Consider the following 25,435-nt stretch of genomic DNA (forward strand, 5'->3'; position numbering starts at 1 on the left):
GTTACTGATGCTCTATGAATTTCATTTCATAATGGGATATATGGAATATGTTCACTAACATATTGCTACATTTCACTGCTGGATCTGTAAAATTAACCACCACAAAACAATGGACTGAATATGGAGGGCAAGAAGTCTTACTTTGTAAGACAAAAGTGAACCAACCACTTCAGAGGTGTGAAGTTGGAAATGCTGTCATGAGATCTTCTGACATATTGACATTATGTGAGTACCCATTATATTCAACTGTACATTTTTTTAAAAACAGGCATCCTAATTCTGATTCATACACATTTGACAGGATGTTAACTTTAAGAAAAAGACATGTTGCTTTATTTCACCTGTGCAACAATAGCATGTAGACTTTTATTGTAAATGTACATCTGCTCTCAAATGACCACAGACAATGTTGGCCCAGGCCCACCCAGCCTTTCGAGTGACCTGCACCAGATGCTGGGCCTGCTGAGGATCACGGACATCCGCCAGCAATGTGGCCTTCCGACTGAACTGCACCAGTCTTGCTGCGGATCACAGACATCCGCCAGGAACGCAGCCTTGCAAGGGACCTACACCAATCACAGGGCTTGCTGAGGATCACGGACATCCACCAGCATCGCAGCCTATCAACATCTTATGAGGTTATGTGAGTATCCATGCTTTTCTTTTCACAAAAGATGCAATCTAAACGTTTATGCATACTTTAGTAGGATGTACATTTTATACACTGTCAATGAATAGGCATTTTACTTTCTTACACCTGTGGAACAAAAGAATGTATACTTTTATTGTAAATTTACATCTGCTCTAAAATTACCTTACAGATAAAAGTTGCCCAGTCTAAAAGAATATATCTGCTGAGATGCTTCAGAGCTGTGGTATGCACAGAACTGGTCCATGCGTCTGTTCCATGGGACACGCCAATGGTGAGGACTGCTGAGGACATTCACAAGCCACACAGCCTATCGAACCAACTGTACCAGACAAAGAGCCTGCTGAGACTCATCCTCATTTTCCATTGGTGGTTGTGGTGGTGCAGACGGACTTGTACTTGTCAGAGTGCTTGAGGCTCAGGACTCTCACCAGCCTTGTGACCTGCTGAGGCTCATGCAGCTGATCTTGGCAATCTACAACAGCACTACAGGACAGCATTACAAAGAGCAATGAGCAGTAGATGTGGCCATCTACTGACTAAGGGATGACAGCCCAATTAAGAAGATTGACTTTGTTCTGTAGATTATTATTGGACCATTTAGTAATACAAGAGAAATAGAAGTAATTGGGGCTTTAATGACTTCATGTTTTTGCTTTTTCTCAGTTTTATTTTTTTACTATTTTGGACATCTTTGCTTTTTGTTCTATCATTGTTTTATGCGGAACTTTCTATTTGTGACATAACATTTGATAGAATAATTGTAAATAAATTCCATACTAGCTAGGAGGTTAGTTTTCAGGGTATTTGTTTGCGTAACATCATGCAATTTTTACCTCTTCAATTGGAACACTTATTGTTAATAATGTTTTGATAACAAACCAGAATAATTCAGAAAATATGTTAAGATGTTTATATATTAAGGATAGAAAAGATGTGATGATGTGGATCACATGACAAAAAGGACACATTTTTAAAGATTGTTTTGTCTACCAGAGTTGTAGCAGATTATCAATGACTGCAGTAATGACTTTTAGTCCATAAATAGCCTGAAAGTTAACAGACTAACAACACTAAGGAATTAACTAACCTAAATGTGAGATTGTAAAATCTATGTAAAATGTAATTACATATCACTAGCTATGCTATAATGAAATTGTGATTAATAAAGTACAAACGTTTTTTGCCTTATCTTTACTTAAAAAAAGACTGATTACTCAGTTAATTTTTAAATGACTGAACTTCAATACGTCAAGTTTTACATCCTTATACATAGACTGTTATCAAAATAAATTGCATTGATATCAAATGTTGGCACGTGTCAGCCAAAGGATCTTTTTCAATAACCAGTAAGGTTTATATCCAAACAAATGAACACTTACAAGCCAAAATGCATTTTTGCTAAGTGCAATGGCCCCTAAAGGTCAAAGGTGACCACATTTCTTGAGCCTTCTGTCTTTGGTTTTGATACATGAAAGGGTTGCTAAGATATGATAATGAGCCCACTTCCTGTTTGGCAGCTTCACTGCCAATTTTGATTGGCTGTGTTGTGCAAACGCTTGTGAATATGGCTTCAAAAAACAAGACATATCTAAGGCTAAGTCTGAACAGTATTAAAAGACACTGCACTTAAGTTTTAATTCCAAACACATCAACAGCTACAGGCCAAAATGCCTTTTTCCTAATTGCAGTGCCCCCTAAAGGTCAAAGCTCACCAAACATTTCGAGTCACCTCCTGATGGGGTCTTGAGTACATGTACTAATTTTGGTTTTGATACATGAAAGCATTGCTGAGATATGAGCTCACTTCCTGTTTGGCGGCTTTGCCGCAAATTTCGAATTGGCTGTTACAGGCAAACGCTTCTGTCAATTGTTCCAGAAAAAAATACACTGATAAGGCATGGTCTGAAGATGGTCTCTGCCAATTTTGGTGAGGATCAGCTGAAATTTGTGACTTTCGAATACTTATTCATGTTTTTGATTAAATCCAATATGGCAGCCAAATCAATTATGTTAATGTCACAAGTTGTCTTCTGTTGACCTAAGGACCTTCCACAGTATTGTCAGACACCACTAGTGCATTTTAATTCTAAGCACAACAGCAGCTGCAGGCCATAATGCATTTTTGCTAATTACAGTGCCCCCTAGAGGTCAAAGGTCACCAGAGTTCTTGAGTGCCCTACAGATGGGGATTTAAGTCCATGTACTAAGTTTGGTTATGACAGATGAAAGGGTTGCTGAGATATGAGCTCACTTCCTGTTTGGCGTCTTCGCCGCATATTTCGATTGGCTGTTACGGGCAAACGATTTTAGTTCCGAAGACGAAAATCGATACCTTTTGTGCGGCTTGATCTGAAGATCATATGTACTAAGTTTCGTGAAGATTGGACAAACTATGTGAGGCGTGAAACTTTTTAAAGATTTTTGAAAAAATCCAAAATGGCGGAAAATCCATCATGGCGGAAATTGACGTCATAGGGTGCGTTGAACTCGGCTAGGTCCAAGTATTCCAACGATACCACATTTTTGACAATCGGGTCAACGGGTCAAAAGTTACGTGCGTGAACGCATGTCCAACTTTGGCCTGTTGGTGGCGCTAGAGGGTTCGAGGATCCGACATGAAACTTGGTGATATTAATCATTGGACTGTTCCCAATCAGTGTGCCAAATTTCTGAACTTTTTGCCAAACGGTTCTATGGGCTACCATAGACTCCAATGGCGGAAGCGTAATAATAATAATAATAAATATAGCTGCAAGCAGCAATGAGGGGGCCAAGCAGGCAGTTCAGCAGTCCAGATTTGCCATGCAACTCAATGCCGTGGCATCAGGCATATAGCATTAAGCAGTCACAACAAGTTCCATGTCAAACAACCCAAGATTGGCTGAGTTACAAGGTCAAGTTTCACATCAAAACATAACTGATTTTGTGTGGTTGAACCAGGGCTGAGTGTCGCCGCCCCCTCACCCAGCCAAACCACCGCCGCAATCGCCCCTGCCCGTCCCACCCCGCCCCACCCTTGCACGCACGCTTTAGAATTAACTGGATGGAACTCGCTGTCATCAGTTTCACATCAAAAATAAAAGATCGATTGAGATATTATCATGCTTGCTGTGATTTCAATGCCCCCATAGAGGTCAAAGGTCACCAAATGATTTGTGCATCATCAGGATGAACCAGACGGTTCTATGGGCTGGCATTGACCTCCATTGCAGAATAATTCAGCAACTACACGCCAAAATACATTTTTGCCAATTACAGAGCCCCCTAGAGGTCAAAGGTCACCAAATTTCTTGAGCGTCCTCCTGGTGGGTCCTGAGGACCATGTACTAAGTTTGGTTTTGATACATGAAAGCGTTGCTGAGATATGAGCTCACTTCCTGTTTGGCGGCTTCGCCGCAAATTTCGATTGGCTGTTACAGGCGAATGCTTCTGTCAATTGTTCCAGAAAAAAATACACAGATAAGGCATGGTCTGAAGATGGTCTCTGCTAATTTTGGTGAGGATCGATCAGCTGAAATTTGTGACTTCCGAATACTTATTCATGTTTTTGATGAAATCCAATATGGCGACCAAATCAATTACGATGACATCACAAGTTGGCTTGGGTCGGCCTAAGGACCTTCCACAGTATTGTCAGACACCACTAGTGCGTTTTAATTCTAAGCACAACAGCAGCTACAGGCCAATAGGCATATTTCTTAATTACAGCGCCCCCTAGAGGTCAAAGGTCACCAGATTTTTTGAGTGCCCTACTGATGGGGTTATAAGTCCATGTACTAAGTTTGGTTATGACAGATGAAAGGGTTGCTGAGATATGAGCTCACTTCCTGTTTGGCGGCTTCGCCGCATATTTCGTTTGGCTGTTCCGGGAAAACGGTTTTAGTTCCGAAGATGAAAATCGATAACTTTTGTGCGGCTTGGTCTGAAGATGTTATGTGCTAAGTTTCGTGAAAATCGGACAAACTATGTGAGGCGTGAAACTTTTTAAAGGTTTTTGACAAAATCCAAAATGGCGGAAAATCCATCATGGCGGAAATTGACGTCATAGAGTGCGTTGACCTCGGCTTGGTCCAAGGATTCCAACGATACCACATTTTTGACAATCGGGCAAACGGGTCAAAAGTTACGTGCGTGAACGCACGTCCAACTTTGGCCTGTTGGTGGCGCTAGAGGGTTCAACAGGGAGGCATAAAACTTGGTGAAATAAAATATTGGTGAGTCCCCAATCAGTGTGCCAAATTTCACAACTTTTCACCAGACGGTTCTATGGGCTGCCATAGACTCCAATGGCAGAGGAAAGATGTTAAATAATAAATATAACCGCAAGCGGTGATTTACGGGGTCCGAGCAAAACGAACATGATGTAGCATAGCTTTTTAGTTTTACATATGCTTTGATTGTTTGGGCACAATTGTTCAAAAGAAATGTGATCGGATTTCGGTTATCGGATTTCAGTTACCGGATTTCGGCTATCGGATTGGATCAAATCTTGAAAATGGGTTGTTCAAAAGGAAACAAGGATCCTGAAATTGGATTAGATCACATAATCTATTCTTGGTTTTGATCTGGATAAAACCTTTGTGTTGTTCAAAACTTTTGAGTTAGATTGGAATAAATTTGATCCATAAAATTAGGATTACCCTGTGCTGTAACGTTATAGTGTGCTAACCTCCACAACCCAACAGTATTCTAACAATACTTGATTCTACAGGACTATTTATTTGTTGTGGATAAGATGAAGGGTTTGATAATGGAAGGCAGTGTTTCCCACAGAATTGAATTGCATTTGTGGTGGTGGGTTCTGTGTCGGAGTCAATAAGATAAACAGCCTATAATTATACAGTTATACTTGCCTTGCACTACAAGTCCATATTGACAAGTAGCTGTAATGCTGTAATGTTATAGTGTGCTAACCTCCACAACATTCTATTCTAGTATGCTAACCTCCACAACCCAACTGTATTTGAACACTAATGCTTCAGGTGGGATTTGAACTCTCAACATAAGGATGACCAGTACAAGGCATTATCCCACTAAGCCACTGTCAATCCTACATCTTTACCAGTCACATTCACATGGTGAAAATGTGTATTGGTAAACACACAAGAAAAACTCCAAGTATACATTTGACAATAAAATGAAGGGCTTTCCTGAAAGAGAACACCTGAAAACGTTTGGAAATTCTGGGACAATAAGACATTTGTAGAGAACAGTAATGGATGAAATATAAATATGATAGACTTAATGATGAAGGAAAAATAGTAAACAAAGAAGTTCCCCTATATGTCTTCGAGTGTGTCGGCATTCTGATTCTTGGCAACTAATGAGTGTGAATGTTGATTGCCTGATGTCATTCAGGTGCTGTTCAATGGTGTGACTCTTCAATAACCAATAGCATGTGCATCTTGAGCCTAAAGCTCTAGCAGGATTCGAACGCTCAACCTAACAAACACCAGCACTAGGCATTATCCCTCTGAGCCACTAACAATCCGACATATTAGGCAGTCACATTCACATGGTGAAAATGTGTGTTGGTAAACACACAAGTAAAACTCCAAGTATACATTTGACAATAAAATGAAGGGCTTTCCTGAAAGAGTTCACCTGAAAACTTTTGGATATTCTGGGGCAATTAGACATTTATAGAGAAGAACAGTAATGGATGAAATATAAATATGATAGACTTGATGAAGGAAAAATAGTAAACAAAGAAGTTCCCCTATATGTCATAGAGTGTGTCGGCATTCTGATTCTTGGCAACTAATGAGTGTGAATGTTAATTGCCTGATGTCATTCAGGTGCTGTTCAATGGTGTCAATCTTCAATAACCAATAGCATGTGCATCTTGAGCTTCAAGCTCTAGCAGGATTCGAACTCTCAACCTAACAAACACCAGCAGTGTGTAATGAGTGTGAATGTTAATTGCCTGATGTCATTCAGGTGCTGTTCAATGGTGTGACTCAGAAGGCTCAATGGTATGGAGTGATGACACGGAGATGGCAGGTTTCGGTGCAACACAAGTTAACTTTATTTGAGTTTCAATTCATCTGTTCTTTTGTTCTTTACTTGTATGTGTGCTGCATCAAAGAGGAAACAAACAGAAAATGGAGTAATCAGTGAAATGGGGTAAATCAGTACAGATCCCAACTCACAAACAAACCAATTGACATTTGAACAATAAACTGAAATCATATGGCTATATAAGGTGAAACTAAACAATACTTGACATCCCAAGTCAACCAACATCACCTAATCATCTCTCACATGGGACTCCAACACACCAAACCAACAAACAAAGACCTTAACTTTACACATGATGGCAGAGCTACTCTACAAACTGATAAACATCACAAAAGTCATAGTGAGGGTGATTAAAGTGATGACTTACGTTAACTCAAAGACGCACACAGAGCAGGACACACTGGAGTGCTGGGTTGAGATGAACAAAAGAGCAAACTGAGGGCGAGCAAACAATTTATCCTGGTCTGAGCCCCTGCTCCGGAGCTACAGGGTTTCCCAGCGGGTAAACTTTGGAAAGATTTGCAAAGATTTGGAAAAGATTTTTGAAAGACTACAGTCTCAGACCCTCTCACATCTAAAGACAAGTAGTAGAGTTTTAAGTCACAGACTATGATTTTGCAATGACTAGGGATCTTGCAGGGTCACTATTTACAAGACTGCAACATGATTCCTTTAAATTATTACCCATTGTGCAATAGATAAACAGGAACTGAAAATTATAGCCTACTAAACTCAGTCATATTTTCGTGTTTCTGCAGCATTGTTTCATGCGTGACATCCTTAACCGATATAGAGTTGTTCTGTCAAGTGGAAGAGCCGACTAAATATGTATAAGAAATGACAAATATTATAAGAATAACAAATAATTATAGGCTACAGCTTATAATTATACAGTAATACTTGCCTTGCACTACAAGTCCATATTGACAAGTAGCAGTAATGTTATAGTGTGTTATCCTCCACAACCCAACAGCATTCTATTGTAGTATGCTAACATCCACAACTCACTAATGCTTCAAGTGGGATTTGAACTCTCAACCTAAGGATCACCAGTACAAGGCATTATCCCACTGAGCCACTGTCAATCCTACATGTTGGCCAGTCACATTCACATGGTGAAAATGTGTATTGGTAAACACACAAGAAAAACTCCAAGCATGGAGGGGCGATTAGACATTTGTAGAGATGAACACTAATAGATTAAATATAAATATGATAGACTTAATGATGAAGGAAAAATAGTAAACAAAGAAGTTCCCCTGAATGTCATAGAGTGTCTCGGCATTCTGATTCTTGGCAACTGATGAGTGTGAATGTTGATTGCCTGATGTCATTCAGGTGCTGTTCAATGGTGTGAATCTTCAATAACCAATAGTATTCGAGCTAGAGCCTAAAACACTACCGGGGATTCGAACCCTCAACCTCAACCTAACAAACACCAGCACTAGGCATTATCCCACTGAGCCACTGACAATCCTACATATTGGGTAGTCACATTCACATGGTGAAAATGTGTGTTGGTAAACACACAAGAAAAACTCCAAGTATATATTTGACAATAAAATGAAGGGCTTTCCTGAAAAAATACACCTGAAAACTTTTGGATATTCTGGGGCAATTAGACATTTATAGAGAAGAACAGTAATGGATGAAATATAAATATGATAGACTTAATGATGAAGGAAAAATAGTAAACAAAGAAGTTCCCCTATATGTCATAGAGTGTGTCGGCATTCTGATTCTTGGCAACTAATGAGTGTGAATGTTAATTGTCTGATGTCATTCAGGTTCTGTTCAATAGTGTGAATCTTCAATAACCAATAGCATGTGCATCTTGAGCCTAAAGCTTTAGCAGGATTCGAACTCTCAACCTAACAAACACCAGCACTAGGCATTATCCCACTCTGCCACTGACAATCATACACATTCAGCAGTCACATTCAAATGGTGAAAATGTGTGTTGGTAAACACACAAGAAAAACTCCAAGTATACATTTGACAATAAAATGAAGGGCTTTCCTGAAAGAGTACACCTGAAAACTTTTGGATATTCTGGGGCAATTAGACATTTATAGAGAAGAACAGTAATGGATGAAATATAAATATGATAGACTTAATGATGAAGGAAAAATAGTAAACAAAGAAGTTCCCCTATATGTCATAGAGTGTGTCGGCATTCTGATTCTTGGCAACTAATGAGTGTGAATGTTAATTGTCTGATGTCATTCAGGTGCTGTTCAATAGTGTGAATCTTCAATAACCAATAGCATGTGCATCTTGAGCCTAAAGCTCTAGCAGGATTCGAACTCTCAACCTAACAAACACCAGCACTAGGCATTATCCCACTCTGCCACTGACAATCATACACATTCAGCAGTCACATTCAAATGGTGAAAATGTGTGTTGGTAAACACACAAGAAAAACTCCAAGTATACATTTGACAATAAAATGAAGGGCTTTCCTGAAAGAGTACACCTGAAAACTTTTGGATATTCTGGGGCAATTAGACATTTATAGAGAAGAACAGTAATGGATGAAATATAAATATGATAGACTTAATGATGAAGGAAAAATAGTAAACAAAGAAGTTCCCCTATATGTCATAGAGTGTGTCGGCATTCTGATTCTTGGCAACTAATGAGTGTGAATGTTAATTGTCTGATGTCATTCAGGTGCTGTTCAATAGTGTGAATCTTCAATAACCAATAGCATGTGCATCTTGAGCCTAAAGCTCTAGCAGGATTCGAACTCTCAACCTAACAAACACCAGCACTAGGCATTATCCCACTCAGCCACTGACAATCATACACATTGAGCAGTCACATTCAAATGGTGAAAATGTGTGTTGGCAAACACACAACATCAAGAAAATTCCTAGCATACATTTGACAATAGAATTAAGGGCTTTATAAAAAAGAGTACATATCTGAAAATGTGCACTGTTAATGGTATCCACCTAATGATGGTTGTATGGTTGTTATCCAAGAAAAAAAAATTACTCATATAGGAATATAGGTGATATAGGAGAAATGGGCTGAGTGGTCGAACTTTATTGGCCTATATCTCTGAAATGGAACAACGTATCCAAATTATTTTGATAACTTTTGTGAGGCTTTGTCTAAACATTGTCTGTGAGAATTTTGGTGAAGATTTGATAATTTTTGAAGCCTGTGAAACTTTTTATGATGTTTGGCTTTTCTCTGAAATTGTGGCAAAAGTAAACATTTTTAGAGCATAAGACCAGGGTGAAAAAGATGCATCTGAATGTAGAGATTAATATGATGAAAGAATTTTGAGTCTAGGTGAATCTGGTAAGGAGAAATAAGCGTTTTTGACAAGAGCGCCACCTTTGGGTGCAGTACCCCAAATTTGGGTTATGGGTAGTGGGGGGTACTGGTAACAATACTTGAAAATGTCAAGTTTCTAGGACTTACGGTTTATAGGAATATAGGTGATCTAGGAAAAAAGGCCTAAGTGGTCTAACTTTATTGGCCTATATCTCTGAAATGGAACAAAATATCAAAATTCTGAGCGATAACTTTTGTGAGGCTTGGTCTAAACATTGTCTGTGAGAATTTTGGTGAAGATTCGATTATTTTTGAAGAGTGTGAAACTTTTTATAATGTTTGGCTTTTCCATGAAATTGTGGAAAAAGTAAACATTTGTAGACCATAAGACCAGGGCCAAAAAGATGCATCTGAGTTTAGAGATTAATATTCTGAAAGAATTTTGAGTCTAGGTGAATCTGGTAAGGAGAAATAAGCATAATTAACTTTTTTTTTCAATAGCGCCACCTTTGGGTGCAGTACCCCAAATTTTGGGTTATGGGTAGAGGGGGGTACTGGTAACCATACCTGAAAATTTCAAGAGTTTTGGAGTTACGGTTTAGGCTGCAGTATGACTTTTACAGAATTTTGGCCAAAAAATGAACGGTACAGAAACAATAGGGTTCCTGCAGCTACGCTGCTCGGACCCCTAATAATAAGAAATCATAGAAACACTAAGGGTTGCCTCGCAGCTTCGCTGCTTGGCCCCCAAATATAGCTGCAAGCAGCAATGTGGGGGCCAAGCAGGCAGTTCAGCAGGCCAGATTTGCCATGTAACTCAATGCCGTTGCATCAGGCATATAAAATTAAGCAGTCACAGCAAGTTCCATGTAAAACAACCCAAGATTGGCTGAGTTACAAGGTCAAGTTTCACATCAAAACATAACTGATTTTGTGTGGCTGAACCAGGGCTGAGTGTCGCCGCCCCCTCACCCAGCCAACTCACCGCCACAATCGCCCCTGCCCGTCCCACCCTGCCCCACCCATGCACGCACGCATTAGAATTAATTGAACGGAACTCGCTGTATCAGTTTCACATCAAAAATAAAAGATCGATTGAGATATGATCATGCTTGCTGTGATATCAATGCCCCCATAGAGGTCAAAGGTCACCAAATTATTTGTGCATCATCAGGATGAACCAGACGGTTCTATGGGCTGCCATTGACCTCCATTGCAGAATAATGCAGCAACTACAGGCCAAAATACATTTTTGCCAATTACAGAGCCCCCTAGAGGTCAAAGGTCACCAAATTTCTTGATCGTCCTCCTGGTGGGTCCTGAGGACCATGTACTAAGTTTGGTTTTGATACATGAAAGCGTTGCTGAGATATGAGCTCACTTCCTGTTTGGCGGCTTCGCCGCAAATTTCGATTGGCTGTTACAGGCGAACGCTTCTGTCAATTGTTCCAGAAAAAAATACACTGATAAGGCATGGTCTGAAGATGGTCTCTGCCAATTTTGGTGTGGATCAGCTGAAATTTGTGACTTGCGAATAATTATTCATGTTTTTGATTAAATCCAATATGGCGACCAAATCAATTACGATGACATCACAAGTTGGCTTGGGTCGGCCTAAGGACCTTCCACAGTATTGTCAGACACCACTAGTGCGTTTTAATTCTAAGCACAACAGCAGCTACAGGCCAATAGGCATATTTCTTAATTACAGCGCCCCCTAGAGGTCAAAGGTCACCAGATTTTTTGAGTGCCCTACTGATGGGGTTATAAGTCCATGTACTAAGTTTGGTTATGACAGATGAAAGGGTTGCTGAGATATGAGCTCACTTCCTGTTTGGCGGCTTCGCCGCATATTTCGTTTGGCTGTTCCGGGAAAACGGTTTTAGTTCCGAAGATGAAAATCGATAACTTTTGTGCGGCTTGGTGTGAAGATGTTATGTGCTAAGTTTCGTGAAAATCGGACAAACTATGTGAGGCGTGAAACTTTTTAAAGGTTTTTGACAAAATCCAAAATGGCGGAAAATCCATCATGGCGGAAATTGACGTCATAGAGTGCGTTGACCTCGGCTTGGTCCAAGGATTCCAACGATACCACATTTTTGACAATCGGGCAAACGGGTCAAAAGTTACGTGCGTGAACGCACGTCCAACTTTGGCCTGTTGGTGGCGCTAGAGGGTTCAACAGGGAGGCATAAAACTTGGTGAAATAAAATATTGGTGAGTCCCCAATCAGTGTGCCAAATTTCACAACTTTTCACCAGACGGTTCTATGGGCTGCCATAGACTCCAATGGCAGAGGAAAGATGTTAAATAATAATAATAAGAAATCATAGAAACACTAAGGGTTGCCTCGCAGCTTCGCTGCTTGGCCCCCAATAATAGGGAAGAAAACATAGAATCACTAAGGGTTGCCCTGCAGCTTCGCTGCTTGGCCCCCAAATATAGCTGCAAGCAGCAATGAGGGGGCCAAGCAGTATAGGCCGGAGAAGCCACGGCGACAAGATAGAACTCAGCAGACACCCGTGATCAACACTTTCAACAAGTGTCACATCAAAACATAGCTGATTTTGTAGGGCTGAAACAGGGCTGAGTATTGCAACGCCTCCGCCAGCAAGCCCCCCACCTATTCACCCCAGCCCGTCATGCCCCGCCCCGCCCTTGCACACACGCACGCATTAGAATGAACTGGATGGAACATGTTGTCATCAGTTTCACATCAAAAAATAAAAGATCAATAAAACACATCAGCAACTACAGATCAAAATGCAATATTGCTAATTGCAGCACCCCCTACAGGTCAAAGGTCACCAAAGTTTTTGAGCGTCCTCCTAATGGGGTCATGAATCCATGTAGTAAGTTTGGTTATGATACATGGCAGGGTTGCTGAGATATGAACTCACTTCCTGTTTGGCGGCTTCGCCACCAATTTCGATTGGCTGTTTACGGGCGAAAGCTTTTGTCAATTGTTCCAGAAAGCAATATATAGATAGTTTATGGTCTGAAGATGGTCTCTGCCCATTTTGGTGAGGATCCGCTGAAATTTGTGACCTGCGAAAACTTGTACGTGTTTTTGATTAAATCCAATATGGCGGCCGAATCAATTACGATGACATCACAAGTTGACATGGGTCGGCCTAAGGAACTCCAACAGTATTACCAGACACCACTAGTACATTTTAATTCCAAACACAACAGCAGCTACAGGCCAAAAGGCATGTTTCTTAATTACAGCGCCCCCTAGAGGTCAAAGGTCACCAGATTTATTGAGTGTCCCCCTGATTGGGTCCTGAGTCCATGCACTTAGTTTGGCTTTGATACATGCAAGGGTTGCTGAGATATGAGCTCACTTCCTGTTTGGCGGCTTCGCCGCAAATTTCGATTGGCTGTTACAGCCGAATGCTTCTGTCAATTGTTCCAGAAAGCAATGCCCTGATAAGGCATGGTCTGAAGATGGTCTCTGCCAATTTTGGTGAGGATCCGCTGAAATTTGTGACCTGCGAAAACTTGTACGTGTTTTTGATTAAATCCAATATGGCGGCCGAATCAATTACGATGACATCACAAGTTGGCTTGGGTCGGCCTAAGGACTTTCAACAGTATTACCAGACACCACTAGTGCGTTCTAATTCTAACCACAACTGCAGCTACAGGCCAAAAGGCATGTTTCTTAATTACAGCGCCCCCTAGAGGTCAAAGGTCACCAGATTTCTTGAGCGTCCCCCTGATTGGGTCCTGAGTCCATGGACTAAGTTTGGTTATGATAGGTGAATGCGTTGCTGAGATATGAGCTCACTTCCTGTTTGGCGGCTTCGCCACAAATTTCGATTGGCTGTTACGTGCGAACGGTTATAGTTCCGAAGACAAAAAGCAATGCATTAATGAGGCATGGTCTGTAGATGATATCTGTGAAGTTTGGTGTCGATCGGACAGAATTTGTGACCTCTGATACGTTTTAAGTGATTTTGATGAAATCCAAAATGGCGGAAAATCCATCATGGCGGAAAATGACGTCATAGGGTGCGTTGAACTCGGCTTGGTCCAAGGATTCCAACGATACCTCATTTTTCAAAATCGAGCTAACGGGTCAGAAGTTACGTGCGTGAACGCATGTCCAACTTTGGCCTGTTGGTGGCGCTAGAGCGCTCGGGGTGCGGACTTGAAACTTGGTGAAATGAATCATGGGGCACTGCCTAATTAGTGTGCCAAATTTCACAACTTTTCACCAGACGGTTCTATGGGCTGCCATAGACTTCAATGGCAGAGGAAAGATGTGTAATAATAATAGGAAAAGCTAGAAACACAATGGGTGCCTTCGCAGCTTCGCTGCTTGGCCCCCAAATATAGCTGCAAGCAGCAATGAGGGGGCCAAGCAGGCAGTTCTGCAGGCCAGATTTGCCATGTAAGTCAATGCCGTTGCATCAGACATATAGCCTAAAGCAGTCACAGCAAGTTCCATGCCATACAATCCAAGATTGGCTGAGTTACGAGGTCAAGTTTCACATCAAAACATAACTGATTTTGTGTGGCTGAACCAGGGCTGAGTGTCGCCTCCCCCTCCCCCAGCCAGCCCACCGCCGCAACCGCAACCGCCCCTGCCCATCCCACCCCGTCCCACCCTTGCACGCACGCATTAGAATGAACTGGATGTAACTTGCTGTCATCAGTTTCACATCAAAAATAAAAGATTGACTGAGATATGATCACACTTGCTGTGATTTAAACACAAAGGTCAAAAATTGACGTCATAGGGTGTGTTGAACTCGGCTTGGCCCAAGGATTCCAATGATACCTCATTTTGACATTCGGGTCAACGTGTCAAAAGTTACGTCTGTGAACACACGTCCAACTTTGGCCTGTTGGTAGCGCTAGAGCGTTTGAGGAGCCGGCATGAAACTTGGTGAAATTAATTATTGGGCTGTCCCCAATCAGTGTGCCAAATTGTATAACTTTTTACCAGACGGTTCTATGGGCTGCCATTGACTTCCATTGCAGAATAATGCACATCAGCAACTACTGGCCTAAATGCAATTTTGTCAATTACAGAGCCCTCTAGAGGTCAAAGGTCACCAAATTTCTTGAGCGTCCTACTGATGGGCTCAGAGGTGCATGTACCAAGTTTGGTTTTGATACATTTAAGCGTTGCTGAGATATGAGCTCACTTCCTGTTTGGCGGCTTCGCCGCAAAGTTCGAAAGGCTGTTACGGGCTAATGCTTCTGGCAATTGTTCCAGAAATCAAAGCACTCATCAGGCATGGTCTGAAGATGGTCTCTGCCAATTTTGGCGAGGATCCGCTGAAATTTGTGACCTGCGAAAACTTTTTGATGTTTTTGATTAAATCCAATATGGCGGCCGAATCAATTACGATGACATCACAAATTGGCTTGGGTCGGCCTAAGGACCTCCAACAGTACTACCAGACACCACTAGAGTGTTTTAATTCTAAGCACAACTGCAGTTACAGGCCAAAAGGCATGTTTCTTAATTACAGCGCCCCCTAGAGGTCAAAGGTCACCAGATTTCTTGAGCGTCCCCCTGATTGGGTCCCGAGTCCATGTACTTAGTTTGGTTATGATAGATCAATGGGTTGCTGAGATATGAGCTCACTTCCTGTTTGGCGGCTTCGCCACAAATTTCGATTGGCTGTTATGCGCGAACGGTTTTAGTTCCGGAGACAAAAAGCAATGCATTAATGAGGCATGGTCGGTAGATGATATCTTTGAAGTTTGGTGTCGATCGGACAAAATTTGTGACCTCTGATACGTTTTAAGTGATTTTGATGAAATCCAAAATGGCGGAAAATCCATCATGGCGGAAAATGACGTCATAGGGTGCGTTGAACTCGGCTTGGTCCAGGGATTCCAATGGTGCCTCATTTTTCAAAATCGGGTAAACAGGTCAATAGTTACGTGCGTGAACACACGTCCAACTTTGGCCTGTTGGTGGCGCTAGAGCGCTTGAGGTGCCAACATGAAACTTGGTGAAATGAATCAAGGGACTGTCCCAAATCAGTGTGCCAAATTTCACAACTTTTCACCAGACGGTTCTATGGGCTGCCATTGACTTCAATGGCGGAAGCGTAATAATAATAATAAGAAAACGTAGAAACACAATGGGGCTTCGCAGCTTCGCTGCTTGGCCCCCAAATATAACCGCAAGCGGTGATTTACGGGGTCCGAGCAAAACGAACATGATGTAGCATAGCTTTTTAGTTTTACATATGCTTTGATTGTTTGGGCACAATTGTTCAAAAGAAATGTGATCGGATTTCGGTTATCGGATTTCAGTTACCGGATTTCGGCTATCGGATTGGATCAAATCTTGAAAATGGGTTGTTCAAAAGGAAACAAGGATCCTGAAATTGGATTAGATCACATAATCTATTCTTGGTTTTGATCTGGATAAAACCTTTGTGTTGTTCAAAACTTTTGAGTTAGATTGGAATAAATTTGATCCATAAAATTAGGATTACCCTGTGCTGTAACGTTATAGTGTGCTAACCTCCACAACCCAACAGTATTCTAACAATACTTGATTCTACAGGACTATTTATTTGTTGTGGATAAGATGAAGGGTTTGATAATGGAAGGCAGTGTTTCCCACAGAATTGAATTGCATTTGTGGTGGTGGGTTCTGTGTCGGAGTCAATAAGATAAACAGCCTATAATTATACAGTTATACTTGCCTTGCACTACAAGTCCATATTGACAAGTAGCTGTAATGCTGTAATGTTATAGTGTGCTAACCTCCACAACATTCTATTCTAGTATGCTAACCTCCACAACCCAACTGTATTTGAACACTAATGCTTCAGGTGGGATTTGAACTCTCAACATAAGGATGACCAGTACAAGGCATTATCCCACTAAGCCACTGTCAATCCTACATCTTTGCCAGTCACATTCACATGGTGAAAATGTGTATTGGTAAACACACAAGAAAAACTCCAAGTATACATTTGACAATAAAATGAAGGGCTTTCCAGAAAGAGAACACCTGAAAACGTTTGGAAATTCTGGGACAATTAGACATTTGTAGAGAAGAACAGTAATGGATGAAATATAAATATGATAGACTTAATGATGAAGGAAAAATAGTAAACAAAGAAGTTCCCCTATATGTCTTCGAGTGTGTCGGCATTCTGATTCTTGGCAACTAATGAGTGTGAATGTTGATTGCCTGATGTCATTCAGGTGCTGTTCAATGGTGTGACTCTTCAATAACCAATAGCATGTGCATCTTGAGCCTAAAGCTCTAGCAGGATTCGAACTCTCAACCTAACAAACACCAGCACTAGGCATTATCCCTCTGAGCCACTAACAATCCGACATATTAGGCAGTCACATTCACATGGTGAAAATGTGTGTTGGTAAACACACAAGAAAAACTCCAAGTATACATTTGACAATAAAATGAAGGGCTTTCCTGAAAGAGTACACCTGAAAACTTTTGGATATTCTGGGGCAATTAGACATTTATAGAGAAGAACAGTAATGGATGAAATATAAATATGATAGACTTAATGATGAAGGAAAAATAGTAAACAAAGAAGTTCCCCTATATGTCATAGAGTGTGTCGGCATTCTGATTCTTGGCAACTAATGAGTGTGAATGTTAATTGCCTGATGTCATTCAGGTGCTGTTCAATGGTGTGACTCAGAAGGCTCAATGGTATGGAGTGATGACACGGAGATGGCAGGTTTCGGTGCAACATTAGTTAACTTTATTTGAGTTTCAATTCATCTGTTCTTTTGTTCTTTACTTGTATGTGTGCTGCATCAAAGAGGAAACAAACAGAAAATGGAGTAATCAGTGAAATGGGGTAAATCAGTACAGATCCCAACTCACAAACAAACCAATTGACATTTGAACAATAAACTGAAATCATATGGCTATATAAGGTACAACTAAACAATACTTGACATCCCAAGTCAACCAACATCACCTAATCATCTCTCACATGGGACTCCAACACACCAAACCAACAAACAAAGACCTTAACTTTACACATGATGGCAGAGCTACTCTACAAACTGATAAACATCACAAAAGTCATAGTGAGGGTGATTAAAGTGATGACTTACGTTAACTCAAAGACGCACACTGAGCAGGACACACTGGAGTGCTGGGTTGAGATGAACAAAAGAGCTAACTGAGGGCGAGCAAACAATTTATCCTGGTCTGAGCCCCTGCTCCGGAGCTACAGGGTTTCCCAGCGGGTAAACTTTGGAAAGATTTGCAAAGATTTGGAAAAGATTTTTGAAAGACTACAGTCTCAGACCCTCTCACATCTAAAGACAAGTAGTAGAGTTTTAAGTCACAGACTATGATTTTGCAATGACTAGGGATCTTGCAGGGTCACTATTTACAAGACTGCAACATGATTCCTTTAAATTATTACCCATTGTGCAATAGATAAACAGGAACTGAAAATGATAGCCTACTAAACTCAAAGTCGTATTTTCGTGTTTCTGCAGCATTGTTTCATGCGTGACATCTTTAACCGATATAGAGTTGTTCTGTCAAGTGGAAGAGCCGACTAAATATGTATAAGAAATGACAAATATTATAAGAATAACAAATAATTATAGGCTACAGCTTATAATTATACAGTAATACTTGCCTTTCACTACAAGTCCATATTGACAAGTAGCTGTAATGTTATAGTGTGTTATCCTCCACAACCCAACAGCATTCTATTGTAGTATGCTAACATCCACAACCCACTAATGCTTCAAGTGGGATTTGAACTCTCAACCTAAGGATCACCAGTACACGGCATTATCCCACTGAGCCACTGTCAATCCTACATGTTGGCCAGTCACATTCACATGGTGAAAATGTGTATTGGTAAACACACAAGAAAAACTCCAAGCATGGAGGGGCGATTAGACATTTGTAGAGATGAACACTAATAGATTAAATATAAATATGATAGACTTAATGATGAAGGAAAAATAGTAAACAAAGAAGTTCCCCTGAATGTCATAGAGTGTCTCGGCATTCTGATTCTTGGCAACTGATGAGTGTGAATGTTGATTGCCTGATGTCATTCAGGTGCTGTTCAATGGTGTGAATCTTCAATAACCAATAGTATTCGAGCTTGAGCCTAAAGCACTACCGGGGATTCGAACCCTCAACCTAACAAACACCAACACTAGGCATTATCCCACTGAGCCACTGACAATCCTACATATTGGGTAGTCACATTCACATGGTGAAAATGTGTGTTGGTAAACACACAAGAAAAACTCCAAGTATATATTTGACAATAAAATGAAGGGCTTTCCTGAAAAAGTACACCTGAAAACTTTTGGATATTCTGGGGCAATTAGACATTTATAGAGAAGAACAGTAATGGATGAAATATAAATATGATAGACTTAATGATGAAGGAAAAATAGTAAACAAAGAAGTTCCCCTATATGTCATATACTGTGTCGGCATTCTGATTCTTGGCAACTAATGAGTGTGAATGTTGATTGCCTGATGTCATTCAGGTGCTGTTCAATGGTGTGACTCTTCAATAACCAATAGCATGTGCATCTTGAGCCTAAAGCTCTAGCAGGATTCGAACTCTCAACCTAACAAACACCAGCACTAGGCATTATCCCACTCAGCCACTGACAATCATACACATTGAGCAGTCACATTCAAATGGTGAAAATGTGTGTTGGCAAACACACAACATCAAGAAAATTCCTAGCATACATTTGACAATAGAATTAAGGGCTTTATAAAAAAGAGTACATATCTGAAAATGTGCACTGTTAATGGTATCTACCTAATGATGGTTGTATGGTTGTTATCCAAGAAAAAAAAATTACTCATATAGGAATATAGGTGATATAGGAGAAATGGGCTGAGTGGTCGAACTTTATTGGCCTATATCTCTGAAATGGAACAACGTATCCAAATTCTTTTGATAACTTTTGTGAGGCTTTGTCTAAACATTGTCTGTGAGAATTTTGGTGAAGATTTGATAATTTTTGAAGCCTGTGAAATTTTTTATGATGTTTGGCTTTTCTCTGAAATTGTGGCAAAAGTAAACATTTTTAGAGCATAAGACCAGGGTGAAAAAGATGCATCTGAATGTAGAGATTAATATGATGAAAGAATTTTGAGTCTAGGTGAATCTGGTAAGGAGAAATAAGCGTTTTTGACAAGAGCGCCACCTTTGGGTGCAGTACCCCAAATTTGGGTTATGGGTAGTGGGGGGTACTGGTAACAATACTTGAAAATGTCAAGTTTCTAGGACTTACGGTTTATAGGAATATAGGTGATCTAGGAAAAAAGGCCTAAGTGGTCTAACTTTATTGGCCTATATCTCTGAAATGGAACAAAATATCAAAATTCTGAACGATAACTTTTGTGAGGCTTGGTCTAAACATTGTCTGTGAGAATTTTGGTGAAGATTCGATTATTTTTGAAGAGTGTGAAACTTTTTATAATGTTTGGCTTTTCCATGAAATTGTGGAAAAAGTAAACATTTGTAGACCATAAGACCAGGGCCAAAAAGATGCATCTGAGTTTAGAGATTAATATTCTGAAAGAATTTTGAGTCTAGGTGAATCTGGTAAGGAGAAATAAGCATAATTAACTTTTTTTTTCAATAGCGCCACCTTTGGGTGCAGTACCCCAAATTTTGGGTTATGGGTAGAGGGGGGTACTGGTAACCATACCTGAAAATTTCAAGAGTTTTGGAGTTACGGTTTAGGCTGCAGTATGACTTTTACAGAATTTTGGCCAAAAAATGAACGGTACAGAAACAATAGGGTTCCTGCAGCTACGCTGCTCGGACCCCTAAATATAACCGCAAGCGGTGATTTACGGGGTCCGAGCAAAACGAACATGATGGCATAGCTTTTTAGTTTTACATATGCTTTGATTGTTTGGGCACAATTGTTCAAAAGAAACGTGATCGGATTTCGGTTATCGGATTTCAGCTATCGGATTGGATCAAATCTTGAAAATGGGTTGTTCAAAGGGAAACAAGGATCCTGAAATTGGATTAGATCACATAATCTATTCTTGGTTTTGATCTGGATAAAACCTTCACTTTGTGTCGTTCAAAATTTTTGAGTTGGATTGGAATAAATTTGATGCATAAAATTAGGATTACCCTGTGCTGTAACATTATAGTGTGCTAACCTCCACAACCCAACAGTATTCTAACAATACTTGATTCTACAGGACTATTTATTTGTTGTGGATAAGATGAAGGGTTTGATAATGGAAGGCAGTGTTTCCCACAGAATTGAATTGTATTTGTGGTGGTGGGTTCTGTGTCGGAGTCAATAAGATAAACAGCGTATAATTATACAGTTATACTTGCCTTGCACTACAAGTCCATATTGACAAGTAGCTGTAATGCTGTAATGTTATAGTGTGCTAACCTCCACAACCCAATAGCATTCTATTCTAGTATGCTAACCTCCACAACCCAACAGTATTTTAACACTAATGCTTCAGGTGGGATTTGAACTCTCAACATAAGGATGACCAGTACAAGGCATTATCCCACTAAGCCACTGTCAATCCTACATCTTTGCCAGTCACATTCACATGGTGAAAATGTGTATTGGTAAACACACAAGAAAAACTCCAAGTATACATTTGACAATAAAATGAAGGGCTTTCCTGAAAGAGAACACCTGAAAACGTTTGGAAATTCTGGGACAATTAGACATTTGTAGAGAAGAACAGTAATGGATGAAATATAAATATGATAGACTTAATGATGAAGGAAAAATAGTAAAAAAGAAGTTCCCCTATATGTCTTCGAGTGTGTCGGCATTCTGATTCTTGGCAACTAATGAGTGTGAATGTTGATTGCCTGATGTCATTCAGGTGCTGTACAATGGTGTGACTCTTCAATAACCAATAGCATGTGCATCTTGAGCCTAAAGCTCTAGCAAGATTCGAACTCTCAACCTAACAAACACCAGCACTAGGCATTATCCCTCTGAGCCACTAACAATCCGACATAATAGGCAGTCACATTCACATGGTGAAAATGTGTGTTGGTAAACACACAAGAAAAACTCCAAGTATACATTTGACAATAAAATGAAGGGCTTTGCTGAAAGAGTACACCTGAAAACTTTTGGATATTCTGGGGCAATTAGACATTTATAGAAAAGAACAGTAATGGATGAAATATAAATATGATAGACTTAATGATGAAGGAAAAATAGTAAACAAAGAAGTTCCCCTATATGTCATAGAGTGTGTCGGCATTCTGATTCTTGGCAACTAATGAGTGTGAATGTTAATTGCCTGATGTCATTCAGGTGCTGTTCAATGGTGTCAATCTTCAATAACCAATAGCATGTGCATCTTGAGCTTCAAGCTCTAGCAGGATTCGAACTCTCAACCTAACAAACACCAGCAGTGTGTAATGAGTGTGAATGTTAATTGCCTGATGTCATTCAGGTGCTGTTCAATGGTGTGACTCAGAAGGCTCAATGGTATGGAGTGATGACACGGAGATGGCAGGTTTCGGTGCAACACAAGTTAACTTTATTTGAGTTTCAATTCATCTGTTCTTTTGTTCTTTACTTGTATGTGTGCTGCATCAAAGAGGAAACAAACAGAAAATGGAGTAATCAGTGAAATGGGGTAAATCAGTACAGATCCCAACTCACAAACACACCAATTGACATTTGAACAATAAACTGAAATCATATGGCTATATAAGGTACAACTAAACAATACTTGACATCCCAAGTCAACCAACATCACCTAATCATCTCTCACATGGGACTCCAACACACCAAACCAACAAACAAAGACCTTAACTTTACACATGATGGCAGAGCTACTCTACAAACTGATAAACATCACAAAAGTCATAGTGAGGGTGATTAAAGTGATGACTTACGTTAACTCAAAGACGCACACAGAGCAGGACACACTGGAGTGCTGGGTTGAGATGAACAAAAGAGCGAACTGAGGGCGAGCAAACAATTTATCCTGGTCTGAGCCCCTGCTCCGGAGCTACAGGGTTTCCCAGCAGGTAAACTTTGGAAAGATTTGGAAAAGATTTTTGAAAGACTACAGTCTCAGACCCTCTCACATCTAAAGACAAGTAGTAGAGTTTTAAGTCACAGACTATGATTTTGCAATGACTAGGGATCTTGCAGGGTCACTATTTACAAGACTGCAACACGATTCCTTTAAATTATTACCCATTGTGCAATAGATAAACAGGAACTGAAAATTATAGCCTACTAAACTCAAAGTCGTATTTTCGTGTTTCTGCAGCATTGTTTCATGCGTGACATCCTTAACCGATATAGAGTTGTTCTGTCAAGTGGAAGAGCCGACTAAATATGTATAAGAAATGACAAATATTATAAGAATAACAAATAATTATAGGCTACAGCTTATAATTATACAGTAATACTTGCCTTTCACTACAAGTCCATATTGACAAGTAGCTGTAATGTTATAGTGTGTTATCCTCCACAACCCAACAGCATTCTATTGTAGTATGCTAACATCCACAACCCACTAATGCTTCAAGTGGGATTTGAACTCTCAACCTAAGGATCACCAGTACACGGCATTATCCCACTGAGCCACTGTCAATCCTACATGTTGGCCAGTCACATTCACATGGTGAAAATGTGTATTGGTAAACACACAAGAAAAACTCCAAGCATGGAGGGGCGATTAGACATTTGTAGAGATGAACACTAATAGATTAAATATAAATATGATAGACTTAATGATGAAGGAAAAATAGTAAACAAAGAAGTTCCCCTGAATGTCATAGAGTGTCTCGGCATTCTGATTCTTGGCAACTGATGAGTGTGAATGTTGATTGCCTGATGTCATTCAGGTGCTGTTCAATGGTGTGAATCTTCAATAACCAATAGTATTCGAGCTAGAGCCTAAAGCACTACCGGGGATTCGAACCCTCAACCTAACAAACACCAACACTAGGCATTATCCCACTGAGCCACTGACAATCCTACATATTGGGTAGTCACATTCACATGGTGAAAATGTGTGTTGGTAAACACACAAGAAAAACTCCAAGTATATATTTGACAATAAAATGAAGGGCTTTCCTGAAAAAGTACACCTGAAAACTTTTGGATATTCTGGGGCAATTAGACATTTATAGAGAAGAACAGTAATGGATGAAATATAAATATGATAGACTTAATGATGAAGGAAAAATAGTAAACAAAGAAGTTCCCCTATATGTCATATACTGTGTCGGCATTCTGATTCTTGGCAACTAATGAGTGTGAATGTTGATTGCCTGATGTCATTCAGGTGCTGTTCAATGGTGTGACTCTTCAATAACCAATAGCATGTGCATCTTGAGCCTAAAGCTCTAGCAGGATTCGAACTCTCAACCTAACAAACACCAGCACTAGGCATTATCCCACTCAGCCACTGACAATCATACACATTGAGCAGTCACATTCAAATGGTGAAAATGTGTGTTGGCAAACACACAACATCAAGAAAATTCCTAGCATACATTTGACAATAGAATTAAGGGCTTTATAAAAAAGAGTACATATCTGAAAATGTGCACTGTTAATGGTATCTACCTAATGATGGTTGTATGGTTGTTATCCAAGAAAAAAAAATTACTCATATAGGAATATAGGTGATATAGGAGAAATGGGCTGAGTGGTCGAACTTTATTGGCCTATATCTCTGAAATGGAACAACGTATCCAAATTCTTTTGATAACTTTTGTGAGGCTTTGTCTAAACATTGTCTGTGAGAATTTTGGTGAAGATTTGATAATTTTTGAAGCCTGTGAAATTTTTTATGATGTTTGGCTTTTCTCTGAAATTGTGGCAAAAGTAAACATTTTTAGAGCATAAGACCAGGGTGAAAAAGATGCATCTGAATGTAGAGATTAATATGATGAAAGAATTTTGAGTCTAGGTGAATCTGGTAAGGAGAAATAAGCGTTTTTGACAAGAGCGCCACCTTTGGGTGCAGTACCCCAAATTTGGGTTATGGGTAGTGGGGGGTACTGGTAACAATACTTGAAAATGTCAAGTTTCTAGGACTTACGGTTTATAGGAATATAGGTGATCTAGGAAAAAAGGCCTAAGTGGTCTAACTTTATTGGCCTATATCTCTGAAATGGAACAAAATATCAAAATTCTGAACGATAACTTTTGTGAGGCTTGGTCTAAACATTGTCTGTGAGAATTTTGGTGAAGATTCGATTATTTTTGAAGAGTGTGAAACTTTTTATAATGTTTGGCTTTTCCATGAAATTGTGGAAAAAGTAAACATTTGTAGACCATAAGACCAGGGCCAAAAAGATGCATCTGAGTTTAGAGATTAATATTCTGAAAGAATTTTGAGTCTAGGTGAATCTGGTAAGGAGAAATAAGCATAATTAACTTTTTTTTTCAATAGCGCCACCTTTGGGTGCAGTACCCCAAATTTTGGGTTATGGGTAGAGGGGGGTACTGGTAACCATACCTGAA

At 40.0% G+C, this 25,435-nt stretch overlaps 1 long non-coding RNA gene across 1 annotated transcript; it reads left to right on the top strand.

Moving 5' to 3' along the window:
• The first annotated feature begins 418 nt into the window (after nt 1-418).
• Nucleotides 419-1,846, top strand: LOC143139008 (uncharacterized). The gene is made up of 2 exons (XR_012990317.1): nt 419-643; nt 822-1,846. It is a non-coding gene; the product is annotated as an uncharacterized LOC143139008 (long non-coding RNA).
• Nucleotides 1,847-25,435: the final 23,589 nt, after the last annotated feature.

The sequence above is a fragment of the Alosa pseudoharengus genome, unplaced genomic scaffold (assembly GCF_046254945.1).
Source record: "Alosa pseudoharengus isolate Yale_2024_CS ecotype anadromous, Long Island Sound unplaced genomic scaffold, YU_APseudo_1.1 YU_APseudo_1.1_scf_10, whole genome shotgun sequence".
In the NCBI taxonomy this organism is placed as follows: domain Eukaryota; kingdom Metazoa; phylum Chordata; class Actinopteri; order Clupeiformes; family Clupeidae; genus Alosa; species Alosa pseudoharengus.